Source organism: Fukomys damarensis, unplaced genomic scaffold (assembly GCF_012274545.1).
Source record: "Fukomys damarensis isolate Sample0158 unplaced genomic scaffold, DMR_v1.0_HiC HiC_scaffold_1, whole genome shotgun sequence".
In the NCBI taxonomy this organism is placed as follows: domain Eukaryota; kingdom Metazoa; phylum Chordata; class Mammalia; order Rodentia; family Bathyergidae; genus Fukomys; species Fukomys damarensis.
Window position 1 is genome coordinate 45432898 of NW_022900913.1, and position 26530 is coordinate 45459427.

The 26530-nt window shown below is 37.4% G+C and overlaps 1 long non-coding RNA gene across 2 annotated transcripts in view; it reads left to right on the top strand.

The window, feature by feature from the left end:
- Positions 1–429: 429 nt before the first annotated feature.
- Positions 430–26530, top strand: part of LOC104864127 — a 39208-nt gene continuing 13107 nt past the window's right edge. Inside the window, exons 1-4 of one of the 2 annotated variants that reach the window (XR_780771.1) lie at positions 430–756; positions 8584–8719; positions 11286–11450; positions 15154–15401. This is a non-coding gene — a long non-coding RNA (uncharacterized LOC104864127). Of the gene's footprint in view, positions 757–8583; positions 8720–11285; positions 11451–15153; positions 15402–26530 lie in introns of those variants that run through there. The other variant, XR_780772.2, reaches the window with a different exon arrangement.

A 26530-nucleotide genomic window follows, 5' to 3' on the forward strand; every position in this document is an offset into this window, starting at 1 on the left:
TTTTGGACCTTTATCACTTTATAGACCCCATAAAACAAACAGGCCAAGCAAACTCAGGGAGCAACCTCCTTCAAAAGGCAGCTGGACTAGCAAAATACTGAAATAACTCTGCCAGGTCCTAGAAGCTTTGAGATTCATTCCAATGAACTTGATACATATAGAAAAGCACCTTGAAAACGAACCATCTGCTAGTTCAGTATTTTCTTCTTACAACCACTCCCTCCCAGGGTATGTAATTAATTTACTGAGCTTTAAAAGAAAAAAGTTAGGATTACTCACACAGTCTTGAAGATGCAATGTCAGCTATTTAGGACAGAAACATCCAAGGCCGTGCTAGAACTCAGTTATAACTACATATTCATTAAGACAGGAACTGCCAGGCCTCTGACTAAAGCAACTATAGGGCTCGTGCTTCTCAGCTGCCGGGCTATAATCTATGAAACCGAGCCTGGATCCAGCCAATCAGTTTGCTCCTTATAACAAGTCTAACTGGCTCTGGAAAGCTGAAAGGGCTGCACTGGAGCGGCATAGACGATATATTCCACACAATAATCTGCTTATCTGGAATCACTCTGGCTGGAAAGGCCAGAGAAAATCGCAGCTTCATTATCTGAGGGAAAGACAGGTAATCTGGCAAAACATATCTAAACCTGGAGCAAGAATGATCCTCTGGCTTGATGGTCCCAACAGTGCAGTGTGAAAGGACCTGAGCCTCCTCAGAAATCCAAGAGGCAGCCACAAGCAGCAAAACCTGAGGTAATTTTCATCCTCCTTTTTATTTTTAGTAGGAGTAATGCTAAGTGAAAATAATACACATTAGTTGCTTGGGCAAATAAACAGGCTTCTATTTTATTTTTTCTTTTCTATGTTCCACGCTTTTGCAGGATCGTTTGTTATTAAGTGTGAGTAGAAAGAAAGAAACTCGAAACTAACAAGATCATCTGCTGAGTAAAATAGATCATTTTCCAGGACAGCTTTAAAGCTACCTTTCCAGATGGGCAGCCTCATAGCCAATCACCGAAACAGAGTAAATGGGGCTGACAAGGAGTGGAGAGAAGGGCTTCAGAAACAAAAACCACCACTTTCCACATCTGAGAGAAATCACTACGCTTAGAGAGTAACTGGGAAGGTGGGTTACTGCCCAGTTCCCCTGGCCAAGGGCACTAAGGCCACATGGAAACATTCCAGCATGGGAGGGTTGGGAAAGAATCCTCAGAATCACAAGAGAGCCGATGATTCTTCGAACACACGTTTTACTTTTCTCTGTATTATCTGCCTTAGTTCCACTACAGTTTTAGTTCTGCCAGCTATCTGTTACACCATACTTCTAAATTTATAGTTATTAAAGGATCTTTGGAAAATACTATTCAATAGCAACCCCCCAACACCACACCTTTAACATACTTAATCTAGTGACAAATCCTCAGCATATTGTTTCTTTAACATATTTGGTAGCGTTAGCAGCGAAAAAAATCTTTGCAGTAAACTTTTAAATAACTAAATCAATCATTTTGCTTTCAAAGTGACAACAGAAGTTATACAATATTCAACTTGTGTTGTTGGATTTATAAGCTCCCAAAGGAAAAAGCTGAGAAGGAAAATAATCTTCAGTTACTGGTAAAATATAAACAACAGTAAGAGAAGAGACATTTATGCACATTTTGTTTGCTGTAGATAATTGACTGAGTTGAACTTGAGATATGACACCAGGAAGAAAAACAGCAGTACACTGAGATCAGAAAAAATAATCCGTTGGCAGTTTCCTGCCAAGCTTTGTTTTTTTGAATTGTCTAATTTTGATTAGCCAAGGAAGAATATTTCTGTTCTCTTTACATGTTTTTTATTTAATTAAACTTTGTTTATCTGACAGTGCTGCTGCCTATGGAGACCATGTGAGAATGGAAATTTCTGAGAAAGCAAAGTTATTAGCATTGTTGTCCCCTTCGCTCAAAAATAGATTTATTTAGAGGGCCGGGGATTTAGCTCAGTGGTTCCACCACCTGCCTCTCAAGCACAAGGTCTCAAGCTCAATCCCTGGTACCAAAAAGAAAAAGAAAAAAGATTATTTACCCTTTAATGGAAATCAGTCCCTTAACATAATATTGTCCTTGGATCCTCAACATGGAACCTGTACTTTTCACACTCTTACCAAAATTCCATTAAAATCCCCTGGAACTTTCATGTCAAATCTCTATTTTCAATAAACTAGGCTGAGCATACTCTAAACTGGAGGCATGCTGATCCAGAAATTTCTCATAGGAAGGCCTCCCCTCCCCCGACCCTGAATAAGACTCTTTCACTGCCCAGACAATGGTCAACAACTACACAGTTAGTCTTGGTGTTGAAGCTTTCACAGCCTTTGCCCATTCTCCGTGTAGGCATAACTGAGTTAATTACTGAAAAAGCCTTGTTTGAATCAACTTCAAGCTGTTCAGCTTTTACTAAGAAATGTTCAGCCCAAAACACATTCATGATGAAAGCTTTCTAGAAGACCAATATTGCCTGCCCTTGCTAGAATCATAATCATCCTGATAACCTGAGACATGTGACTGTGATTTGGTATTTTTCTTGGGATTTAATATTTAGTTACACTGTGGAGAGACTCACCCTGAAACACAAAGCAATGTCTCAGTATGAAGTATGGACCAACCTGAGCCTGTTATGCTGTTTACATCTGTTTCTTTTACCTGAATGAAAACAATGCAGAATAGGAAACTAAAAATATATATCTCAACTCTATAATCTTCTTTTGCCTAAAACTGTTCATGCGTTATGTCAGAGTCTGCTATAGCAGGCATCATGGCTAATTCCTCAGGACTCATATTAACTACAAAGAGCATTTCCTGTCATCTGTATCAATTAATACCTGTTAGCTATTGCATCAGGCACTAAGAAGTTTATTATTTCCAAGAATCATCCACACAGCTGAGTTCGATTCGTGCTCATAGGTCCTTGATCTCCACCCCCACAGACAAGAATGAAGATGATCCTGATAACAGAAAGCCACCTCAGGAATGTAAACCTTTTCCTGAAACAAGAGCTGTGAGTGAATCACAAGTGTCAGAGCAGCTATAGTTCACCAAAAACTGTCTCAAAACTTGGGCCTAGAATGAGTTCTGGGCCCATAAGCTAATTTATCTGGCCCTGTAATTTATGTAAGCTAAAGAAATCACTCATGAGAAAAAAATCAGAAATGTTCAGACTACCATATCAATATGTCTCACAAATTAAGGTTGACAGAAATTCCATTCCCGGTGACATGGATAAACTGGCCCAGTGTTTTCACAATGCATAATGCTGCCTAAAGAAACCCCATACCTCAGTATCATTCCCTTGTAGGAAAGAGCCGACAGTTCCCAGGCTAACACTGGGAGTCAGCACCTCACAGTATAAGCTGAAAGAAAACTACTTGCTTGGAAAAACAAGAAGGCCTGCCTCACTTTAGCAAAAATGTTTCAACTTAAATTAAATTATTTATGTTTAATAAGGATTTAGGGCATCCATTCCTATTATTTGATGCTAAAACTATCTCTGTGTCCAGCAATCTGTAAAGAAGGATAATGGGATGTTAAGGGCATAAACTCTAGAGCCAGACTACCTGGGTTCAAATCCCAGCTCTGACCCTTAAGTGTAGGACCTCAGTTCCTCATATGCAAAATAGTGTCATGCATAGTCAGGCTGGTTTAAAGACTAAACAGGCAAAGGATGCCAGACCTGAGCCTATTATTGTACTACATGGTGAGCATTCACTAAAAGAAAATTGTCATCTTTGTTGTTATTATTTTTAAGCTAATTACCAAAAAACAGTATACAATATTAAAAATTAGGATGAATTGTTGAATAACCAGATGTGGTTAAATGTTAGCTCCTGTCATCACATACTGCATTTCAGGTAATATTTACAAGTGAGTCTTGTCTGGTAGCCTCAGATGACAGCACACTGAGGTGAATAGGTCACATTTGTTAATTGTCAGTCTTCCACATGGTTATCACTTGACACAACTCTGCCCTACACTTAGTGCGTCACGCAAGAACACTTAGCAAGGACATGATACAAAAGGAGTAATCATAGTAGACATGATCCATGTGATAAAGGATCCAAAGTTCAAGCTAATTAATAATTCTGGCACAAATGGGGGAAAAGGGATGTCATTAATCTTTATTCACAGTACCCTAATCAAAAGATATTTGAAGGGGATAGAGGGTTACTTCTCATGAACAGCTGTATAGATTACCCAGAATATATGAACTAGGTCTAGAATTCATGATGAATTCCCAACTAAATATGAAAGCACGCCGAAGCTAATTATGTCCTTTCTTCCCACTGATAAGGGATTCTGCAGAACAGAATATTAGCCAAGATGTAGATATATTTACTAAGAATGGGAAGAGAAAACAACAGTCTTCCTGGTCAAGGAATGGCCACCCTAAGGGAGAAGTATGGACATTTACACTCATTCACTCTTGAATTGTCTTCCTCATCTCCCTCCACTCTCACACAAACATCCACCAGCCCCATCTACCTGCTTCTAGCTCCTGAGAGTTCTACTTTCAGTTCATGCTTCTGCAAGTGCAGCCCATTATCTCTATGCCCACCTTCAGCACCCACCAGCAAGTTCAAGGACGGTGATCTTCCTGCCCACCTTCTCTTCCAGAGGATGGTCACTCTACCCAGAGTGAACTATTTGAATCAGTGTCACCCACCATATAAATTAGCACTAAAGAACAAATAAACATTCAGAAAACTAGAGGAAATTTTCTGTTTGCGGGGGGGAAGCTTCAATGATGAAATATAGGGCAAAGTCAGAATTATGATAAAATCAAATATCAAGGCCTAGGAGACCTGCAGACAAACTCTTTGTTAGAGAATCATCTCTGGTCTTTCTCAAGTTGAAAAAGAAATGCAGCAATGGGGACTCGGATTTAGTTCAGTGGTTAGGTCCTAAGCATGAGGTCCTGAGTTCGATCTCCAATACCAGGAGAAAAAAAAGAAAGAAAGAAATGCAGTAAAGCCCCACTATGGTTGCTAGAAATAATCACATATTTGAAAGTTCTGTGTGGGGCCAGGCAAACAGCTGAATTATCTAAGTTTCATTTATTCTCATTATTCTGCTCCTGGCAAAAGACGGCACTGAGAGAGAGGGTATCTAAGACACAGAAGTTAGTAATTGCCTCCCCAGGCCCCTTCCATTGGTTCAGCTACAGAGGCCAACATGAAGCCTCCCTTCCAGAACCCATTCATGTCACCAAAGTATCACCACCTGCAGCATTGCTACAGTCCAGTGCTGTGACCAAAGGGACAGTTACTCGGCACTTGATATTCATGGGAGGAAAAGAGCATGGGCAGGGCCTAGAAATTATTAAGAACTAGGCATTCTGGAGAGTAACTGCTATGATTTGGAAAGGCCTTTATATAAAGGCCTAATCCCCAGGGTGGTGATGTTAGGAGGCACTATGGACTTTGGAAGGTAGGGCTGAATGGAAGGTCCTTAGATCTTTGGAGAGATTCCCCTGAGGGAATTATGGGACTCTGGTCCATCGTCTCTTCTCACTTGCTGGCCAGTGATGTAAGCAGTTTGTTCTGCCACACACTCATCATGATGTGCCATCATCATCAGAGGCTCAAACCAATGGCATTATCCAATCTTGGGCTTGAACCTTCAAAGCCATGAACCAAAGTAACCTTTCCTTCCTTCCTAAGTATCCTATTGTCAGTACTCTGTTACAATGGCACAAAGCTGATTAATATAGTTACCCTCAGAGTTGAGAAATGGGTCCAATTTGACTTTAGCCTTTCCCTCTGGTTCTCTCTAGTCTCCTAAACAGTCCTCCTATGCTTCCTAGCTTCTCCCTCCACAGTGCCCCACAAAGACCACTGGGACTATCCTTTCCTAGTCTCAAATGAGTTCTCTTGTGTGCCATTCCCAGAGCAGCTGATTAAGCCAGTCTATGAGAATATAATTAAATGCTCCTGCTTCCTTCCAAAGTGGCATTTTATTTTAACAGGGGCTTTCTAGAAATAAAGCTGAGGACCAAAGAAAGAAACAGCAGTAGATATTTCAGGCCCCCAGGTGCATAACAATGGAGTCATGTAGAAGACAGACAGGGGTTTTCTGGGCCTGGTAATCACACCACTGCATCGGCTACCCTCTCTCAGCAGCGATTCTGCCCTGTATGCACAGCTCTGTACCGAGAATGTCACGGGCTGCCACTCATGTTCCTAGAACTTGTACCAGCACCCCACTGTCCCTAGGTCTTCTCTCTACATCCAGAATGCAGGCCTGCGCCAGTCAAGAAATTAGTTTTTCTTATTCAACCCTCCCTCAATAGAATTAAATACTGCACAGGCCGCAACTGGACTATGGACACATTTGCAACTATCAGTGTCTCAAAGAGATATAGGTACTCCGTGTCTCATACTCCATAGGATATTTATGTATCTGCCATAAGACTTTAAGCATATAAATCTGAAGAATGGAAAGAAAAGTGGATTACAGTTGAGTCACGTGTACACTATAAGATAATACAGTGGCCCTTGAATTTTATGAGCATAGGTTGACCCAAGGTGTTTGTTAAAAGGCTAGATCCCTGGCTCCCACTACAAGATGCTGATTGATGAGTCTAGAATCTGCATTTTCATTTCCAACTCCCCAACTTTGCTTGTAAAGCTGGTCTCTGTGGACTACTCAAGAAACATCAAAGCAGTGATAGAGCACTTAGCACAAACTCTACAGGATGACAAGTTCTCAGCACTTACTAGTTATAATTATTAAGAATCAGAAGCAATCCCAACTTCATATATTCAACTTGCACTTGACCTCCTGCTAATGAAAAGTATGTATGTAGCTGTAGGGTAACAACATAGAAGTTGTTTTAGTGTAGGAAAGAGAAATGAGAAGAGGAATACAGAAGAAAGACAAGCTAACTGTGGTCTTCTAATGATCCTTTAACCATTAATGAAAACTCTTGAGTGGCAACTATCTCTTATTCCACGTGGCCACAGCTCTAAAAGATTATGCAAGAATATTTGAAAGAATTGTCCATGGACCAGAAATATCCAAAGTAAAACATAATCAAGATATTGCTATTTTTATTTCCTCACACATGGAAAGCAAAAATGAGGTGAGTTTGTTTGTTTTGCAGAATAAAGTGGGCCACAAGCAAAGAGGGAGTTTCAAAGTGCCTGAGTCCACCGACTTTAGCACAATAACTGAAAACTGGAACCCAAACCTGACCGGCTGTTGTGCTCCTATTAATCTTGGCTGTCTCCCTGCACCCATGATGTGAGCCCTCTGCAGGTGGCTGGAGCTTCGTGGATCTACTTACTTCTTGGAATCGGGCCACATAATAAATGGGATGGCCCTTCAGGAAGTCTTCTGTTTGGTTTGCATGCTCCTGAGCATAGCACAAAACTCTGTTGTTTAAGAGAATAAATAACCAAGGCTTTGTTTCTCCAAACCAAGAGGGAAACTGCACCTCTATCCAAAATTACTTCGTCTTAAATTGCCTAAGGATGACAAGAATGAGATATTATTTTAGGCTGCCCATCAGTACCAGTCACTCAATCTCCTCTTTTGGCTTCAGAAAACAATGACTCAATATGGCCATTTTCTGACAGACAGCAGCCTTAGGAAAATACTGTTCCACATATTTGGAACTGGGGCTCTTCCTGCATTAAAATAAATGAAAGCTATTCAAAGCCCACTTAGCTCATTCTCTATGAATCTTGGTTATAAGAACACAATTGCCCAGACTCATATAATGAAAGGGAAATGGAAACTCTGAATAAAAACATATCAAAGAACTTTTCTCCATCCCAGTGCTTGACATGTGTTTCATTGCTTGATTCTCACAGTAACCTCTAAGAGGCTGAATATTATTATCCCCATCTTGCCCAGGAGTAAGAAGTTTAAATACATTTTTCCCTAAGGATGCAGAGTGGGGCATAACTGGGAGATAAATTGGAAAAGAAGCAAAAGTAGCCTCAGCCTTCCTGTTAAAATTTAAATGAACAACCTCTCACATTTCTATTAATATAACTTCTTGTGAATATAATAATTCTAACAACCTGTCTTGTATCAACAAGTAATTTTCTATGTCAATATATGAAGTGCTACAGTGTCATTTTCATTGACTACATGAGACTTCAAGGTAGGTATTTATCATAATTTACTATGCCAGTCTTCTATAGATAAACATTGATGTGGTTCCAGTTTTCCCCCATGATATACTTTTACAAACATACTTATAAGTGTATTTTTTGCATCGGGTAGTTACCTCCTTAGGACAAATCCTAGACTGAAAATTGCTGGGCAAAGAAAGTATACATTTTACATTTCTGTATTTAGCACCCAACTGCAAGGCAGAAGGTTGTACCAGGTAGCCAGCAATATTAGCATGTATATTTCCTCAAACTCACATTCATGCCAGATGCCAAAATGATAGGATGGAAATGAGAGCATTGTTATTTTTTATTGCATTTATTTGATCATTAAGGAGTTCAGCCATTTTTTTCCTATAAATCAGTCATTTGTAAATCTTCCAGAAATTAGTTATCCCTGTTCTCTTCCTATCTTTCTACAGAGTGTGACTCCAAAACTGCAAGTGCTTGCTCTCACCCTGTGCTGTTTTCTCATTGTCTGGGCTCTGTAAAGCTGACATGCTAGTGTGTTGGGGACTTTGATCTACAGCCAAGAAAACTTCAGCAACATATTGCCAGGTGATTAGTCAAGTTTCATAAAATATGTTACAAGAAGAAAAACTGGTTAAGTCTAGAGAACAGAAAGGCATAAACTTCTTGGTAGTGTGCTTCAGAAATAGGTCATCCCTTGACTTTATCAGCTGTTGTTTATTTTACAATAAACAATGATTCATTCAAACTTAATCTTGTCCTTCTACAGAAAAATCTGGATAGCAGAAGAGGGGCCAAGAACAATTTGGAGGAAAAGCCCCAGAACAGGGACATTGGAGGGAGCAAAGAAGACACAGACACATACCCATATTTTTATTCCCCAGGCAGAAGTAGGCCACAAAGAATTGTAGATTGTTTGTGCTGATACCCTGCTTAAAGATGCCCTCTCTCAGAGGAGGACAATGAAGCCCACAGACATAAAGCAACTTGTATGAAATCAGCTGGTAACCAGTAGTCCACAGAGGTCCTGAACAGAACTCATTCCACTAGAGCAATGGTGGCAAACCTATGGCATATGTCCTGCAGTGGGCTATTTGTTATCACTGAAAGCTCTCAGAGGTTCACAATCACTGCACTAGAGCATCCTGGGAAGAACCTCTCTCAGAGGAGGACAATGAAGCCCACAGACATAAAGCAACTTGTATGAAATCAGCTTGTAACCAGTAGTCCACAGAGGCCCTGAACAGAACTCATTCCACTAGAGCAATGGTGGCAAACCTATGGCATATGTCCTGCAGTTGTCTATTTGTTATCACTGAAAGCTCTCAGAGGTTCACAATCACTGCACTAGAGCATCCTGGGAAGAAGTAAAGCAGAGTCCAAGTGGAGGCCACAGAGCTTAGAACATTTATTCTCCCTCTCAATGTGCCCAGGTTTTAAAAATACTCTCACACCATGCTCAGGAATTTAGGTAAATGGTGCTAAGCCTTAGGGATGGCCAACATTTTGGCTTCTAAGGCTTGGCATGGTTCTGAGTGGCTATGGGCATGAAGCTTCAGGGATAATGTTAGGCTGCCTTCTTGTTCTACTTAAGAAAGAATATGGACCAATGCAAAAGCAAGGCAAGCATCTAGCTTTTCTTCTCGCAAATATCACTTCCATAATTAGCTTTGTTTATTTTACCCTGTCTGTTCCAGTTCTACCCTGGCCATGTATCCTGTCCACCCAAATGGGCCCCTGCCTTAGTCTAGCAGAGATCCAAAGGTGACCAAATCCTTGACAGGAGAACTAGACAAGGGTTACATTATCCAGTCTCACAAGTACAAAAAAAAATGTGTGAATGAGCAGACCCACATTCATCCCACGGAGGTGACCAAAGACAAGCAACCAGTCAGGTATCGAATGGTGTTATCTCTTCCCACTCTGCAATATTCAAGTAAGTTCCATCAGGAAGCTCTTATCCAAATATTACCCAAAGGCAATATTCCACCCAACTTGGGTGGTTAAGCCTGGATAAACAGTCTCTGGCAAGCATCTTTTCTTAATACGAAAGTATTTTTTCTACATTCCCAAGATATCCACACGGGCTAACAGAAGAAACAGTTCACACTGAAATTTAAAGAAATGGGAAAGCATATTTAGGAAAATGATCTAGAATTAAGATAGCAGGGACTGGTTTGTGCACATGCATTATACCACCTCATCCTTGTACATAAGGAAATAGAAGACACAGGGTCAGCTCACTTGTGGGCTCAGTTAACTCCTCAAGATTTCATGAACTTTCACTGTGATATTAGCAATTCTTCCAAAAGACCAAAGGAAAAATCTGTTTTGAATGTCAACCTGTCATTAAGACTAATTCTTGTCTTTTTGATGGATTGATTCACCTTAGCTTCTTTCTTGGAGATGGGGGCAGGGGTTCTTATTCTGATTCTCTCTTTGGAAATAGGATCTTTCTCCCAAGAGAAAATGCTTTCCAAAATTTGATGCTTATTTTAGGAGAGTTGTGTACATTCCCACCCATCTTTTCACTGGAAGTCTTCTATCTCTGACCAAGGATAAACTCTTCCAATAAGTTTTGCCAACCCTTTGATCATTATAGACTAAAAATAAACAGCAAAGAACTAAATAGAGGTTAAACTGTTGCTGGTCCCAAGGATTTGTGAACGCATGGATTTATAGCAGAGATATGCTAACATCCTGGACTATGTTTACCTCATCTCCCTTGAAGTTATCCTAAGAGTCTTCATGATTTTTAAGGTGTTATTGGCTGATTTGGGGGATTGGATTACATAAAATCACTTTTTTTGTCTTGAAGCATTCATTTACTTTTGATTAGTAAATTTGCTTCCTTGTTTTTCTCTCCAATAATATGATCTAAAAGGAACTAATACCTGACCCCAAGAATGGAGGAGATTCCCACTTAGAAATATTTAATATTTATTACTATGCCTTATACAGTACTACATTAGAAAAATACCTAATGTCATAGATAATCCCAAATAAAATATGAGACAGTGCGCTGGGGATTTAGCTCAGTGGTTCCACTACCTACCTCAAAAGCACAAGGTCCCAAGTTCAATTGCCAGTACCAAAAATAAATAAATAAAAATCTGAGACAGTATTCAGTACTAATGAAGTCAATTCTCCCCAGGATTCTGGTTGCAAACCGAACTGTACCAAAACTAAATCAAATTCCTCATATGGTCAACATTGAACCTAACCAATGAATGTGATTCAATTTTCATCCAACTCAGTTTGCCACCATGAAAAGAACCAAGTTCACAAACCGAGGTACCACTGTACTCATAAGAATTCTGTAAGTATATGCTAATTTATATCCATCAGGGTGATAATAGAGGCATTTACAGAGAAGTTTGCCATTTTCAAAATACTTCCTCACAATGTGGGGGAAAGGAAAGAAGGGAAAGGAAAAAAATATAAGAAAAGGAAAAAATGGAAACAAAGTCTTTGTAAATAGGGAGGGGTGGGGAGGAGGGGAATGGGGAAAAAATAAGAACCAAGCATATTGTACACCTAAAATCTACCAATAAACAAAATGAAAATAAATAACCCTCAAATTTCCATGGAGGACACAGCAGGGACTTCATGGACATATCCTGGCTTTGTTACTGGTTAGCTCTGTGACTCGGCAACTTACTGACATAAACTGAGCCTCAGCTTTCTCAACTGTAAAATATTTCTTCCAATGCAGGATGAGACTTAAAGATAACATATGCCAAAGGAACAGCAAATATTTGACATACAGCAGACATTTAGAAATGGAAATTATCACTATTACTATGTAGCAAGGCTGAAATCATTATCCCCTCTCACAGATGAAACAACTGAGGCTGAATGAGATTAAATAATTCAGACTGTTCTATATTCCCTAGAATGTCAGAGTGAGGGCTGAACACAGGTCTCAAATTTGCAAAGGACAGAGCTCTCTAAACTGCTTTAAAACTCAGTGTGGAAAATACACTAATGGCAAAACAAGAGTTACTGATCTCTGAATCTTGAAAATACTTGATTCATGCTTTCAAAAGCCAGTTAAATTAAAACTCTGCCTCTACAATATTGTTCTCAACAGATACAATTTAATTCAAGAGAATCTCTCTCCTCATTTGGAGAAGGCGAAAATCTTCCAAGAATTTGATTAGTTTTAACCATCACTCAGATCTTTTTTCTGACCTGCATTCAAAAATTTACTAATCCTGACATTTCAGAGTGGTTCATCTTTTCTCCAACTAAAGTGATTGTCATTTCTGAACAAAACAGATCCAAAAGTAAGAGAAGTTTGCCACTCCCAGAAAAGGTGCTAGGTGAAGGCCAGCAGTTCACAGGTCAGTTTGAATATGCACCTCATCCCTCGTAAACAGTAACGTAGTGAGTAGGACGTTTGGTACACTCAGACACAGGTCAGGGAGAATATTTTTATCTGCATTTTTGTTCAATTCCAGGTTTAATATCAATTCTATAATACCATTGGGATGTTCCTTTTAAAACTTCTTTAAAATAAATTACTACCAGCACCAATAATTTTAGACCTGCCTCCTCCAGTTAGGATGTTTTCAGAACCTTACTACAGCAAAATACAGTGCAGCTCTCTGCCTCCCTGAGCTTTTGTGAAACTATTCAAATGCTGCTAACGTTGAGTATCACCTACACTTTGGTATCCTTTTTGACCATGTGAAATGAAATGTCTGGAATAAAGATATAGCAATACCAATATCAACCCTAGTGAATGAATGAATGAAAGTGGAAGAGAGAGAGTTAGAGGATCAAGTACATTCTCTCTTCTACTTACCTGAAAGAAAACAAATCAAAACATAACATGATCTATAGGCAGCTAAAAGAACACCAACGCTGTATTTATTTGATACTCTGTCCAATGTGCTACTTAGCTAATAATTGCTCCAAGTTATTAGTAAATTCCCCTTCCATTGCTTCATTTTTGACTATTATTTTCTTTGGAACATTTGCCTTTTTATATCTATACTTCTTTGCATTTATTTCTACTTCTACCTTTACCCACTACCAGGTTCTTGGTTATATGAAAATGTCTTCCACAGAATGAAGAATCTATTGAAATGCAAGGAGATGGTATCATTATTGCTCTCATCATCTTTATTCATCCTGTCAAAACAGTGAAATGCCTTGTACATTCTCACTATTATAGCTATAACTTCTTTCTCCTGCTTTTGCTTTATGTAGGCTTGCATGGGTTTTTCAGAACAAAACATATAAAAATTAATAATATCAGCATAGTTGAGGATCTTCCCATTAACGTGTCTTTTTAACTGGAAGCATCCTGTGAGCCAGGAATTATCTGTTGAAAACCACCTGAAAGCACAATGATTATACTGAATATAGAGAGGAAACCGAAAAGACATGTTTCTTTTTTTTTTCAGCTTTAATTGAGTTTATTGGTACATTCTAGGGATACAGTACAGTTACATTCATTGTTGGGATCTTGTACCTCTACATGACAAGTCTTGATTCTCATTTTTTCCCCTTACATGTTTCTTAACATCGGTATGCTTAAAGCCTGGTCAGAGTGCCAGGACACACAATGAGCAATCGAAGGGGACATCTACAAAATGGACAATAGTTTACTAGAGTTCAGAAGACTAAATTTAAGTCAGCAGGTTGAGTGGATCATGTAAGACCTTCTAAAGGTAACGTTTAAACAAATGAGAGGTCAAGGGAATAAGAACATTCCAATGATATTTTGATGGTATTAAACCATTTTCCATAGCCTTCTACAATCCCCTGAGGACTATTAAATTTTCTGATAACTTTCTTATTTGTTTTGATTATATTATCAAAAGCTCCCTTGCAACTTAAGAAAGCTTTAATACGTCTAATTTATACATTTTTTCCACTTCTGTGATCTTGCATATTGCTTTTGTATAAGCACTCCAGCCTCTCTGGTTCTTTCAGGTTTTTTTAGGTCTTTTGTGGTATAGATTCTTAGTATGACATGTAAAAGATGTTTTTTTAAAAAGCAGTTCTGCTCATCTATTTGAGGCAGCCCCCGAGACTATTTCATCCCTAGCCAATACTCTATTCTGCCCCTCAGGCAGTTTCATTCTCTCTATGAAAAAGATCAAGTTACAAAGCAGCCTCCTCCACACTGAAGCAGAAAGCCAAAGAAAAATGACCTAACCACAGTCTGAATCTGCAAGACAGTTGATCGCCTTCACTAAGCTCCAAGCCTGGGATGTAATTGTTTCCACCATCTTTTCCAACAGTTTTCATCTTCTTTTTCAATGTTATTTGACATTAAAGTCAATGAAGTCACCCTTATTTAAAAATTAAAATTCATAATCCTAAGAAGCAGAGGAGGGATGCTTTTAAACAAGATGCTAAACTCACAATACCTAAGGAGTTCCTGTTTATTGTTTGTTTCTTAATGCCATGTAGTATTGGAAGACCAGGTTGCCAACAGATGTGCTCCGAGTCTGTTCTTCCTACACAAAAGTACAGTATAAAATGCTTTATCCGCCTGCTTACAGAAGACACACATTTTGTCCCAAATAAAAAAGTAAAACCAAATTCAAATACCTTAATAAAATTAATACCAATCTTACATTTCCACAAAAGCATGCTTGATTGAGCATTCCTGAAAGTAGCATTCCTTGGGAAAGGGGCTGTTGGTAACTGGAAGGGAAGAAGGAAAAAAAAAAAAAAAAGCACTTGCTATAAGGTGGCTTAGAAAGGAGAGATTGAAGCAGCCGGAACAAATTTCTAGGATGGATACAAGACCAACTTTGCCCCAGTATTTCCAAAGGCCAATCATTAATGCCAAGGGCCACTATCGAACATTAGCATTATTCATCCCTCTGTATCACTGGGGCTCTCGCTCCCATTTTGGCCTAAGAACCTTGTACAATTTGCATGTTTGTTTCCAGCCAAGCAAATTTAATAAAGCCCATTTTTCATTCATGTGACTTTGGGTTTAGGAAAATTACATTGAGAGGAAACATTCACCTTCCTGGTTATCTTTTTCTCTACAGCTCTGTCCTCTGGCTGGAGAAAGACGAGCCCTCCAATCACAGAGAGCATATCAATGTACATTTTTCTACATCGTGCAACACGGAGCTGAACACTCAACAGCACAGCTACGGGTATTTGCACTTTGCAAGGCTGCATCATATCTGTCTTGTGCTTTTCATCATACGTTTGACTTAGCAGGCAAATTTTCAAGGCTCAGCGCTGATGGATATACCCTAGAGCCAACTTCAAAGTTAGATTTTAGATTTATGAAAATAAAATAAGCATAGTGCTTCAATTACAAATATCTACTTTGAATTTCAATGTGAACTTTCAAATGTTCATCTTATAAATCCTGCCCTTGATTTGAAACCCAAGGAATCCTTTGGTTTTAATGGTTAGCTTCTTTCTCAAGTTGCTATTTCAGTCCAGTCCAATTTCACATATACTGTCTGTAACTGGAGGTCCACCATCTTATCTCATACATGTATCTTTCTTGTTAAATGAAGGCTTTAGAGAGATTAAAATTCATTCTGCCTGTCTCTAAATCATCCAAGTAGCAGATCGAGAGGCCACACAACCAATTCAGTTTGCTTTATCCTCATCAAAGCTTCTAAAGCATGATGCCAACCTGTTGGTACCACAGCAGATTAGAGTATTCCTCTCGTGTGACTATAGTCTGAGGCCCTGATGGCCAACTCTAAGAAGGAGTTAATCAGAGACAGGCAAAGCAGCACTTAGTACTACTGAGTACCTGTTTCTGCAGAGCATGTAAGAAATGGCACGATTCCTGACCAGGGCATGCCAAAACACATATTCACACATACTCACATATACGCACACAAATATGGACTCATATGTATGTCCATATATGAACACACACCTATGAACACATGCATACACACATGTTCCTGACATAATGGAAAAATAGTTTGAAGTCCCAAAGGGAATAAACACTTAAAAATTAATGCAAATATACTACTAAGGCTCTCACATTTGGAAGAGATTATTTCATGAATACTTCCTAGCCCTTAAAAAATGTTTAAAATAAATAAGAGGCATGGGTGAATATCTGAACAAATGAAAAGTACATACTATATCCACAGAAAAGGAGGAGACAGTCGGGCTGCCAAAGAAAAAACAGGCAGAATTCATATTTTTAAAAAAGAGGAGGAAAAAGGACAACAACAAAAAAAGAAGAAAGAAAGGCCAAAATCACACAGAGCTAAGTACAAAGTTTAAGCTGAAATAACTTCATGAAAGAAATGATAGTTTGCAAAAATAAATGCAAAGTAATGGAGGTTCCATTTTAACTTTCAGCCAAATGAGTGATGGGACATTTTTTAAATAGAATTTTTAAAAAATAATGTCAAGACTTTCTTTAGGTAAATTCTAATTAAAATGGAACCAAATAAGATTTAATTTTTTCTGGTTATAAAAATATTTGGCAATTTTGACAATTTGAAAAATTCAGCACAACAAAACAATAAAGAAGGAAAAGAAACACCTGTGGGTCCATTAACAAAAGATAATTCCTGCTTATATATACTCTGGTCCATTTATGCAAACTGTGATTATACTACCTTGTGATTTTTTTTATATGACATCTTATAGGAAGGTCTTTATAACATTAAATGGTCTCTCAAATATAATTTTAGACAATTACTTTGACTCTCAACTTTTATATTATGAAAAACATGTTGTGAATATCTTCATAAATAATTACTAATTACTTTCTCTAAGTACTTTGAAGTTACAACCCGCCAAAAAAGAAACTAAAAGACCCAATCAAAACTTTGGCCACTGAAATGATCAGACACTTTCAGAAGAAGAAAAACAAATGGCTAATAAATACATGGGAAAAAATGTTCCACATCTCTGGCTATTAGAGAGATACAAATTAACACAACACTGTGACTCCACCTTACTCCAGAAAGAATGGTTATCATCAAGAAATCAAATTTTAAAATGCTGGCAAACCTGCAGGGAAAAAAGGAACCCCTCTGTATTGTCAGTGGGAATGTAAACTAGTATAGTCAATATGGAAATCAGTATGGACGTTCCTCGAAGAACTGAAACTTAGAAATTCCACTCAGTCCAGTTACTAATAGCTAAATCTTAGAAGTGCTCTATATATGTACACCAGCAGATGATAAAGAAAATGTGGCCTTTATACCCAGTGGAGTACTACTCTAAAGAAGTATAAATGTGAGTCTTGCCGGGCTCTAGGAACTCACTATCTGCAAGTCCCTGGCACTCCAACCTTCACTGGCAGTCTGTAGATATTTGGTCTGTGGAAAGTCCATGCTTACTTTGTGCACCCAGGCTGGGTTCCTTGATGCTCAGAAGTAGGCAGGACCTCCCCTAACTCTGTCTGTTTGATATCTCTTCAGAATACAATTAATGAAATGCCACTGACTCCCCTCTCCTCCTTTCCATGGCAGATTGGGCACTCTCAGGGACACAAACTATGTCTAACTCAACTATTTCTAATTAATGCAACATATTCACCAGTAAATTTCTGCTCCGATAAACTGACAAAATTATAAAGAGAAGAATTTTGTTTAGAATCTTGTTCTAAACAAAAGAGGACAATGTCTCCAAAGTCAAATTTGTAAAATTTCAGTTTTCCTTGGAGTGATTCTCATTCTAGGAGGTATATAAACATGCATATGCACTGACACTTTTTTAGCTTAAATGAAATGTTTCTGTAGTTTATTACTGTTATTTGTGGTAGTTATTATGGTCTATAAAGTAGGTAACAACAAGCTTAGAAAATACTGGACAACTGCTCCTAGGAGAAACACAAGGTTAGGTTTCTATCAGTCTCTGGTCTCATTTTTATCAACTAATCCTTACCTATCCCTGCTTGGTGTAGGTTTCTGTTGAAATATACCGCATGTAATGAAAAATGTTTCTGTAGTTTATTACTGTTATTTGTGGTAGTTATTATGGTCTATAAAGTTGGTAACAACAAGCTTAGAAAATACTGGACAACTGCTCCTAGGAGGAACACAAGGTTAGGTTTCTATCAGTCTCTGGTCTCATTTTTCATCAACTAATCCTTACCTATCCCTGCTTGGTGTAGGTTTCTGTTGAAATATACCGCATGTAATGTGTATTGTTAATTCATTAACTGAACACGCTGGCAACAGCTCTTTAACTCAGGCCTAAAAGAAGCTTATTGAACACATCCATGATTCCTACAAGACACCTTCTTGTACTCAGGGACACTAACTAGAACGTCAACACCATGTGTGGAAGCCACTTCACATGGGGAATCACCAGCAAAAAAGCACAAAATAGTCAAAAACAATACACTATACCATGAAAAGGACACTGTTCAGTACAAAGCTGAAACAAGAAGGCTGAGGATCACTTTGTTTGACCTCAGCTGTGAACACGCGTTTTGCAACTCAAATTTCTCTGTGCTTGTCCACAAATGACTGTAAAAGCCTCAAAGTACTGCTCTGGGGAAAACAAATAAATTTTAGCAAACAAGTGAATTCTCAAATATAGAATCTGTAAAGAAGTATGTACTGTAGATTGATTTTCTCTCCATTCAACTATTATTACACCACTTTTAGCACCTGGGTTCCCCTCCGAATGCTAAAATCTCTAAATTTCTCACTCTTCTTCACCCCACCTTTCACCTCCATATAGACTATTTTTTAGCCTCTATTTTCTTCTCTCTTTCCCTTTCTGTAACATTTCTCTGCTTTCACCCTTGCTTCTTGGCCATCCTTCCAATCTTGTTTTGCCCTTTGCCTCTCTCCCTTTTAGTCTCTGCCTGATCTTCTCTTGTAGTGTCTATCCACATTCTGTCCTGTTCCACTGTTTCATCCCCTCTGCACTCCCACTGTTTTTCAGGTCCTCAGTCTCTTAGAGGGCTGTTCTTTAGAGACACTTCTTCTAAAATGAGGTTTGATTTATTAACACACGTGGTGGCTATTTAGCTGCTTGAGCTTCCCAGGCTCAGGACAGACCACTGGGTATGCAGGACAGTGGAAAGGAGTAGATTGGGTTACACTGGTCAGGAGTGAGGGGTTGCTACGTGGGGGGCTGGGGAATCAACACACAGGTATTTTAGCACACAAATCCAACCATGAGCCAATTCTGAAAACATAAAAGCAGAAGGCAGGCCTTGGACTAAATGCAAGACAAAGTGTAGGGAGGGTGCAGGCCGTGTCTGGCTCCACAGGAGCTCAAGAAACAGAAACAGAGGCGAACCCTAAGATAGGAGAACCCTGAACAGCAGCCACTGGAAGAACCATGAGATATCCTCTACGGTGCAGTTCACTCCAGTGGCTAGTAAGAGGGAAAGACTATATAAAGCAAGGGCTGCCTCCTGCCAGATGCCAGGGGACATTTCAAGGTTTCTTTCCATACTTTGGCTCTCTATCTTGGAATACTACAACTCCCCTTTAGGCCAATCTTAACTTGCCCTCTAGGTCTGAGAGTCTTCACAGACAAGATGGTATTTATCTTGTATCCGAAAGAATGAGCACTATTTTGAGAGGAAAGAAACAACCAGAAAGACGTTTTTAGCTAAAGAATGGCATTAAAGGACATGACGTTAAAGGAGATTTGCAGTTAGTCCTATGGAGGGAGCACAGGATGCAGGAAAGGAAGAATAGACAACCTAGCTGGAGAAGTATGGTCATAGAAGTCCCTAATGTCTTAATAAGGTTGAATTGTTCTCCAGACAATGGGCTGTGTGAATGTGTGGGGAAATGATTACGGCATGTTTTGGTTCAGAAAGAAATTTCAGGCAAAGTATAAAGAATGGATTGGAGAGACAAGAAATGGGAAGCGAGTGGTAAGGAGACAACTTGCAATAGCCTAGGCAAGCAGCGCTGAGGCTGCAGTAACCACACCAGCAGCAGGAATGGGGAGCGACTAATACTCGTTTAGAAGGGAATGGACATACTAGTCACTAACCATTTATGTGCCTGATACTCCTCCTGCCTAGGGCCCCAAACCTCGATGAGCTTGTTGTGGGAACTCGGTAAGTGCTTACCAGATTAGGAATACAGAATTTGTTCTGTTATTGCCTCACATTTATCAAATATACCTATCTTTGTAACCTCCAAAAAAACAAAGTGGTAGGCTATTTTCAATTATTTATTTCATAAGAAACCATCCACATACCAGAATATCTGCCAGTACATTATTTGATAAATAAACTTGACAGGCATAGAGAAATTTATCAAAACTATACTAACAATAACTGCTACCTATAGATATGATACTAACTCATTTCCCATTTCATTTGTTAAAACACCATGGTAAGTTAGAAATCATAGATCCTGTTACAAGTAAAGAAACTTAGGCTCAGTGAGTTAAAGTAGTTTTTCCAAGGTTATGCAACTAGTAATAGAGCTAGTATCTGAGCACAGGTTGTCTTAGTCTAAATCTCCTATTCTTAACTGCTATTATACAATAGTGCATTTATTATACAGTATTATATAATATACATCTATATAATAGTACATTCTAGTACAGGAAAAATATTTTAGAAGTAAAAGCACTTCGTTCATTCTACATTCTGTTAATGCTGAATGATGTTAATATTGCAGCAAACATCTTTTTTGATGAAAACATAAGTCAAATACATAATTACAGATCCAATGTGCTCAATAGGAAATGGTCATATTTAGTATTTTTCTGACAACAGATTCCCAAAAATGGAAACATTCAATGAGACACAGCTGCTGTGGTTTTTAAATAGTTGGAATGTGTCCCCTAGTGGTCCCTTTGTTGAAATGTAATCACCATTATGAGGTATTAAGAGGAAACTAGAATCCAATCATGGTGTTTAGAAGAGGGAAGTAGACTGCATAGTTATTAGGGTGGGCCCCCATGTTTGAATACCAGTGGCTTAGATTGAATACTAATGGATTAGATAGAAACAAGAGGAGACATGGAGACACGTGCGTGCGCGCACACACACAAACACTCCCTGACTCATCCTGTGATGCCCTGTGCTGCCTCAGGACATTGCCAGCAAGAAAACTATCACTTGCTACATCCCATTGACTTTAGATCTCCAAGACTACATCAGTCAGCTGTCTGTGACAAATACCTGACATAAACATTTAAAAAATGAAAGATTTGTTTTGACTCACAGTTCCAGAAGTTTAAATTCATGGTTGGCTGGCTGCATCGTGGTCAGGCAGACCATCATGGTGGAAGGGTGTGGTAGAGCAAATCTGTTCATCTCAACTATGAGAAAGGACCCTGGGCTGATGGGCTTCCTTCTCCTTCCACTTTTGTTCCATCTAAGCCCACCCTATTGGATGGTATTGGCTGTGCTCAGAGCCTATGCCAAGATGCTTGGTGTCTTCCATTAGTTTGCTGTCCCCATAGCAATCATCTCTGGAAATACCCTCACAGACACACCGCAAGTGTGCTTTACCAATTTTGTAGACCTTTCTTAATCCAGTCAATTAAGATTAACTATCTTGACAATCAAGATTAACTATCATGAGAACCATGAACCAAAATAAACCTCTTTTCACCAAAATTTATCCAGTCTGCAGCACTAAGGTATTGGCAACAGAAAAAAACCATGTGAAAGCAAAAGTATAAATTAACTAGAAAACTAACAAGGCAGGATCCTTTGGATTGATTCCATAAATGAAAAGGATATGAAATAGTATTAGATGAGATTGTTAAAGAGTGAGCTATTCCAAGTCTGTGAAAATCAACTTTGAGCAAGATATTTGTATATGTGCTTTTTAACTTATTTTACAAACTTTTACTTATTTCATTTGGTTTGTATACATTTTATGCTCCACCTCTCTTTCTGAGAGTCTACCACTTCTTGGAATTTATTTCAATAATACTAGTATGAATGCTCACTTTGGCAGCACATATACTATAATAATACTAGTATGACAGTCCTTGCACAAGGCAAAGAGCTTTATGTTGGTAATAAAGTACTTGACTTTATTGATCATCTGCACTAGATGTGCAGATAAGAAAAATATTTTATACTAAATATTTGAAATTTTTATTTTATACAAAAAATCTGAATTTTTAAGTCCCATGAAAAATAGAGCTATGAGTTTTTACAAATATTGTTATTCATCCTTTGAGTTAAATTTGTTTATGTCTAAATATTTCTACCTCTCGTGGTAGGTAAGTCTTTGAAGACCTCAGGTAGCAGTGGAAGCCAAACACCATGGAACACCTTCAAATGCTAAAGGAAAAAAATTCCCCTGCTTATAATTCCATGCTCACTAAAAATATAATTCAGAAACTGAAGCATAATAGAGGCACTTTCAGAAAAGCAAAACTCATACGTCCTAAAGGAAAAACTACAGGAACTCCTCAAGCAGAAAAGAATGATTTCACCCAGAAGTACAGCGAAAAACAAGGCAACAGAGGCTAAATGTGTGCACAAATTAATTAATGAATTATTAAATGAATACTGAATTATTTAATCATAATTTCCTGAAGGGCTTTTATATAAATATGAAATTAAAACACATAAAAAAGAGTGTATAAGTTAGTACTGGATAGAAGCCTTTAGAATGTAGAAAGTGGATGATGATGATAATAAGAGCAATCATAATTTTTTTCAAACTTCAAACCAAAGAAATAAAAAATAGAAAGGACAAAGGGAGAAACAGAAAAGATGAAACAAATAATAAAAGGTTTAGCCTTGCCATAATAATAAATAATTACATAACTTATAAACATTATATAGCACAATTAAGACAAATTTTGCCAGACAGGATTAAACAAAACTATAAACTTTTAGAGGTACAAGATCCCAACAATGAATGTAACTGTACTGTATCCCTAAAATGTACCAATAAACTCAATTAAAGGTGAAAAAAAAACTATAAACGTTTTACAAAAGTCTTTAAATATAAAGATACAAAATAATTGAAGGTGAAAGGTCACTGCGCAGACACTACCCTAAAATAAAGCTGAAGTAACCATGTTCATATGGACAAATGATGTTAGGAAAAAACATTAATAGATATACATAAAGATGTAAACAGGAAATACAATGGCTCAAGAAGGTATGTCAATTTTTTTTTTTTTTGAGACATGGTCTCACTATGTAGTTGAGACTGACCTGGAACTCACTATGTAGCCCAGGCTGGTCTCAAACTCACAGCGATCCTCCTGTCTCATCCTCCCATGTGCTGGGATTACAGGTGTGCACCACCACGCCCAGCTGAAGATATGTCAATTATAAAATTATATGCTCTTAATAATATTGATTCAACATATTTAAAGCAAAAATTGACAAAACTCAGAGAAAAAATGATAAATGCACAAATAATGACATTTTAACATGTCTCCTTTATAACAGATTAATACATAGACTAAATAAACTATTATAAAGTTAGAACAACATGATTTTAAAATTTTAACTAACATTATATAACATAGCACGATACTAGCAGAATACATATTATTTTAGAGAGACCACAGTCAAAGTAGAATCAGGCTAGGAATCAATAGAGAAAAAAGATAACTTGAAAATCTTTATATATTTAGAAATTAGATAATATATATCTTAAAAACATGTAGGCCAAAGAACAATGCAATATACAAAATATTGTAAACTGAATTAAAGTGAAGATCCAATAGCTAAATCTAACATTTGAAAGATATTATCTTAAATGTACATAGCAGATATGAAGAAAATCTATAAATCAATTATCTTAGAGTGTATCTCAATAAATTAGATAAGAGCAACAAGTTGAATCCAATGAAAGCAGAAGGAAAAAAATCATAAAATAAAAATATAAGTTCATGGAAATTTTGCAAACATGAAATAGAGCATATCAATAAAGATAAAAGATAGTTCCTTAAAGATGACTTTTAAAACTGACAAACCCCCCAGTGACACTTATCAAGGAAGATACAGAATAAACAGCACAAACCTTTAATATCTGGAAAAAAAGAGAACCATTACTGAAGATTCTTCAGGTATATTAAAATTAGAGTAACTTTATGCAAATAAACCAGAAGGTGTACATGAAAAGGAAATTCACTGATGAATGCTCCCAGGCAGATGAGGAAAATTTAATAATCTTAAAAGAACTCTACAGCAAATAGAAAAATAAGGAACATTCTTCAACATGTATAACCTTTATATCAAAACCAGAGTTATTAAAAAAAAGTAGTCCGGAATGCTCTCATTAACAAATGAAAAACACTAAGTAAAACATTTATAAGCTGAATCCAGTAATATATCAATGCTAAATTCAGTTCATTCCAGGAATGTAATGTTGCTTTAACATTCAAAATATTAACTTAATAAGTTAACCAAAATAACAGAAAGACAAATCTCTATTATCTTAACATTCAGAAATATCATTTGATAAAACATAGCATCTACTTATTTTTAAAAGATCTAAACTATAAATGGAGGAGAATTTTCTTAATATAATAAAGAATACAAAAAATTGTAAACATCCCAGAAAATTACTTTTTTAACTGTGATGTTAAACATTTTTCTTCTGAAATCAAGAAAGAGAAAAGGATGCCTATCACTGTATCTCTTCAACACTGGGAATAGCAGCCAAAAAATAAAGCTGGGAGGGAGACAATAAAATGCACAGGATTGGAGAAGAAGGAGTGACATATATTTAGACTGTGACTGTATTATTCAAAATAACCTATAGTGTTTGAATTAATCAAGGAGTTTAGCACTATTGCTAGATAGAAAAACCGATACAGTACTTGCAACAGAAAGTAAAACTTACAAAACAATATAGTTTACAAAATGGTCAAAATTTTCAAAAACATGTAAATAAACTATTTTTCTATCCTTGTATCAATACTACACTTAATTATTGCACTTTACAATAAGTACTGATCTCGGATAGTTTAAATCTTCCTTTTCTGTTTCTTTAGGACTCTATCAGCTATTCTTGGTTATCTGAATTTCCATATAAATTTTAGAATAAGACACTGAATTTTCATCAAAAATTAATTAATAAGGCCTGTTCTAGTTTTGATTGAAAATGCATTGATTTTATGAGAGAACATTTATTGGTAATACATAATTCTCCACCCATATACCATGTATGGTATAATCCTTCACTTATTTAGATTTTTAATTTCTTTCAAAATGATTTCTATATTTCTAACATAGTGTTAGGAATCAAAGTGGGTAGAAAGTTTTTTGAACACTGAAAAAATAATTATTAGGAAAAAAAACAAAAACGAGACAGGATTATGTTTTGCAAGATAACCTGCCAGTTCTTGACCTCAGTTCTCTTTTCATTTCCTTTTAATTTTTTTAAGTCAGGATGAAAAGAGAAACCCCTCTAGATGTATTTGAGATGGCCACAACTTATCATGTGCAACATGTGGGTAATGCATATGCGCTCAAGAGGCATGGATAGCTCTCTAGACTTCAGAGCATCTAGACCTCAGATTGTGAGATTAAGTTAATTACAATCAACCTTATTTTCAATAAAGTAGGATTGAAATTTTTCACAGTGCAGTATGAGCAGTAAGGTTAAGCAGTGTTGTATTGCACTTGTGTTTAAGCTCTCCAAGCATAAACACACACTATGTACATGTGCATACACCTGACATGAGACTTATTCCTTATGGTTGAGAACAGTCAGACATATTTGAAAAAGTGTGCTTTCTAAAATGCCAATAAATAATCCTTTCACATTTTATGCTTTTTTTTTTTTTTTGGTACCAGGGATTGAACTCGGGTTCTTGTGCTTTCAAGGAAGGTGGCAGAACCACTGAGCTAAATCCCCAGCCCTCTCCTCTTATGCTTTTTTCTAGTAACTACTCTTTTAATTTTCAAAAGAATCCCCTGCATGGATTCCTAACACCATATATTAGAAATATAGAAACCTTTTTGGAAAGGGGTTAAGTGGAGGACTATATTGTCCACGGAAAGAAATAACATACATTATACTGATATCAACTCTCTCACACAGTCAAAGCTATTTCCAACAAAGTATCAAGAAAATTCTTAGAATTCTAAATGTGATCCCATTATAATAACATATCCAATCATTAATAGGTATTGTGTAGCTATACTTTTGCTTTAGCTCCGATGTAAACCTTAGTTTTTTGAATACTAAATCTGTGATAGAATAGAATTGAGTGAAAACTAATTGTGACTCATAATTAATGAACCACTTTAAAACAGAATCATAGATTGAGTGAAAGAATGTGAGAACAGTGTAATCAAAGAAACAAAGAGGTAGTATGTTTAAAAGAAAATGTTCCAGAACACCTAGTCTTTAACTCAGGGGCACTGGAAGCAATATACATCCAGAGGGTGCAGGAGGTACTACAGGGGCATCTGGTGAAGACACAGGACAGCTGTCTCAGAGCCGTCCTTCAGCCAATCTGCCTCTTGGCTCCCACCTACTGGTCTCTTTCTGTAAACCACCC